We start from the raw sequence: 3,783 nt of genomic DNA on the forward strand, positions 1-3,783 counted from the left end.
CGGGCCGCGGGCCTGGGCCTCAGCTTTCCGTGGTGTGCGGGCCTCGGGGGCCCAGCGGGTAGAAGTGCGGCGACCAGACGGGCACCTGCAGGACGTCCCTCGCACCAGCACTGCTCCTGCCGGTCGCACAGGACCATCGCCGGCTCCCTCGCCCCCGGAGCTCGTGTGCAGCCGGCCAGGAGGGGCGCGGAGGTCAGGGCCGCCCGTGCGCATGGCCCCGCCTCGTTAAGAATGATGAGAAAAAGCCGGGCGCTGGTGGCTCCCGCCTGTCATCCTAGCTACTCAGGAGGCTGAGATCTGAGGATCATGGTTCGAAGCCAGCCCAGGCAGGAAAGTAGTGGTGAGATTCAGATCTTCAATGAACCACTAGAGAAAGCCGGGTAGAGTGCTAGCCTTGAGTACATAAGCTCAGGGACAGTAAAATCAGGCCCTGAGTTCAAGCCCCATGTCCGACCAAAAAAAAAAGGATGATAAAATGTGAAAGTGTGGCTTGTTTTGTCCAGTCTTGGGCAAGACCGTGGAGAGGAGGCCGAATCTCCCTTCAGTGATGGTCTTTGGGCCCCAACTCTGGGAGGCCCCTGAGCCTGCGCGGCCCTGCGGCGCTCTGCTTACCCCACTTTTGATCTGTTTGTGTACCATGGAATAGGATGCTTGGATGCAAACGAGTGGGTGCTAAAACTACATACTTGGGAAGACCTGACCACGCAAAAGGGGGAATTGGGGCTGCTTGCCAGCCAGAAGCATTTTGTTAAGTTAATATTATTCTTCATATTTATTTGTGCCATTACTGGGGCTTAAACTTAGGACCTCATGCTCTTGCTTGGCTTTTAGCCCAAAGGCTGATGATCTGTCATTTGAACCACACCTCCATTTCTGGCCTTTTGTTGGTTAATTGGCATAAGAGACTTTCAAATTTATCTGCCTGCACTGGCTTTGACCCTCAGTCCTCAGATCTCAGCCTCCTGAGTGACTAGAATTACAGGCATGAGCTACTTATGCCTGGCTTCAGAAGCATTTTCTAACTTCACTCATGATCTGGGGAATCAAAAAGCAAATGGCAACCATTCCAAGGATGGAGATAGAAATCCAGTTTCTGAAAGTGTTATAAGACTGGGCAGCAGTGGCTCACATCTGTAATCCTAGCTACTTAGCAGGCTGAGATCTGAGGCCATCCTGGGTAAAAAATATCTATGAGACTTTTTTTTTTTTTTGGTCGGTCATGGGCCTTAAACACTGGGCCTGGGCGAATCCCTCAGCTCTTCAGCTCAAGGCTAGCACTCTACCACTTGAGCCACAGCACCACTTCTAGTTTTTTGAATGGTTTATTGGAGATAAGAGTCTCACAGACTTTCCTGGCCAGGCTGGCTTTGAACTGTGATCCTCAGATCTCAGCCTCCTGAGTAGCTATTATTACAGGCGTGAGCCACCCACACCTAGCTCTATGAGACTCTCTTCTCCAATTAACCACTATAAAGTCAGAAATGGAACTGTAGCTCAAAGTAATCGAGCTCTAAGCCTTGAGCACAAAATCTCAGGGACAGGGCTCAGGCCCTGAGTTCAAGTCCCAAGAAAGGCACCCATAGACATATACAATTCAAGTTTCAAAAGTGTTACAGGGACCACCATGATTGATGGGGTCAGTTTGTTTTCACTTGGGGAGCGCCTGGGCCACCTGAGGCCAACTCTGGGAACTCAGCAAGCTGGGAGCACTGGCTCTGCCTCAGCACCCTTCTCCTTCCTTTGTCTGTCTGTCTGTCTGTCTGTCTGCCTGCCTGCCTGCCTGCCTGCCTGTCCCCCCCTCCCCCATTCTGATCTGCATTCTCTCCTTGTCCCAGGGTTCAGGCTGAGAGCATCATGGAAAAGGCTCTCTAGGCCTCTTCTTTCTGTTTTTCTGAGCGCTGGCTCAGGGCTGATCTCGAAGGCTTCACACAGTGAAGAGAGAAGCATGAAAACTTGGCTCAGAAGATTGGATATTAGGAGCTCACTTGATGTGCAAGAAAGATCTTTTGGACCAGGTTGAGTAGAACTCTCATTTCTTAGCACAGGAAGCCCTGGTGCAGGTTGTGTAAGGGGGGTGGCTAGGTATGGGGTATTGGAGCCTGCAGGGAATGTGAATGGGCCCCTTTGGTTTAGACTGGAACTCACTGGGGTGAGTGACCCCATCAGGCAGTGTCCCTGTGCCCCTCCTCCTTTCCCCCTCTCCAGCCAGTTTACCTGGGGTCACCTGCAGGAGGATTCCAAGGACTGCAAAGACCAGGAGTGGGAACTTCATGGCGAGTGGGTGGCCTTGGGAGTCAAGGCCCTCTGTGTGACGAGCTTGGCGCTCCTGCTTTATAAGACTGTCAGGGTGCAGTGGACCAGAGTGTTCTCTGTCCTGGGGCAGTCAAATTAGATGCCAGTGCCTACTGAACGGAGACTGGACTGGCTTGCTGTGTGCTCAGCATTTGGAGGGGCAAGTGGTACCCCTCATCTGCTCCCAGCACCCTTCTTTGGTGCCATGCTTTCCAGACAGTGTTGGTGAGAGTGTAGGACAAAAGTGCCCTCTTGGGTTAGGATTGCTAAATGGATTGTTTCTCTTTGGTTGAGAAATTGGGTAAGTATGTGTCCAGTATCTTCAAATAGGTCTTCCTTGGGAATCAGAAACTTGTTCCTTGGACTTTTGTTTAACGGAAATAAGTGAGGAAGTACTTAGGTGTATTTCAACAAAAGAGTAGAAAAATGAAAGTAACTTAAATGACATGAAACATGGATCTAATTTCACATAGGAAATGTGGAAGAGATACATTCATTATACATGATTTAGCGGAGTGTGGTAGTCATGACTGTAATTCTAGCAGCTGAGAGTCAGAGGCAGGTGGGTTTCTAATGGGCCAGCCTGGATTATGTAGTTCCAGGACAGACTCTGTCTCAAAAAAAAAAAGAGAGACAAAAAAGACAGGCTGGGAATGTGGCTCAGTGGCAGAGTGCTTGCCCACCATGCATGAGGCCCTGGGTTTAATTCCTCAGTACCACATAAACAAAAAATGAAAAAAGTTAATTAAAAAAATTGAAAAGTAATAATCTGCAAGATATACAGATTATATGACTTAATTTTTGGAAACATGTGCACTTATATGTGTATGTATAGGTCCATTTGTCTGTCTGATTATATGGATGTTTTAGATGTTGAGGATCATGTGTACTTTCAAGATTAGAAAAAGAGAAAATAGGCAGGGCCTGGTGGTGCACACCTGTAATCCCAGCACTGAGGCAAGAAAATTCCAAGTTTGAGGCTAGTTTAGGCTACATAGTAAGATACCATCTCAGAAGGATAAACAGCAAAAGAGATTATTAAGGGAAAGAGAAGATATGACTGGACAAGGTGGCACACACCCGAAATCCCGGCTATCTGAAGGCTGAGGTAGAAGGATCAAAGTGTGAAGCTAGTCTGGAAAACTTCCTGAAACGCTGCCTCAAATAAGAAAAGACTGGAGATACGGCTCAACCACAGAACACTTGCCTGCCTTCCCCTCCCGTCTCTTTCCCTCCTGTTTTCTCCCCTCCCAGAGACTGGGCCTTTTCATACTAAATACTTGATCAAATTGACCCCTCTCTCTTTTTTTATTTTTGTCGGTCGTGGGGCTTGAACTCTGGGCCTGGGTGCTGTCCCTCAGCTCTTCAGCTCAAGGTGAGCGCTCTACCACTTGAGCTACAGCGTCACTTCCGGTTTTCTGGTGGTTTATTGGAGATAGGAGTCTCACAGTCTTTCCTGCCCGGGCTGGCTTTGAACCACGATCCTCAGAT

Source organism: Dipodomys ordii, unplaced genomic scaffold (assembly GCF_000151885.1).
Source record: "Dipodomys ordii isolate 6190 unplaced genomic scaffold, Dord_2.0 Scaffold13, whole genome shotgun sequence".
NCBI classification, from domain to species: Eukaryota; Metazoa; Chordata; class Mammalia; order Rodentia; family Heteromyidae; genus Dipodomys; species Dipodomys ordii.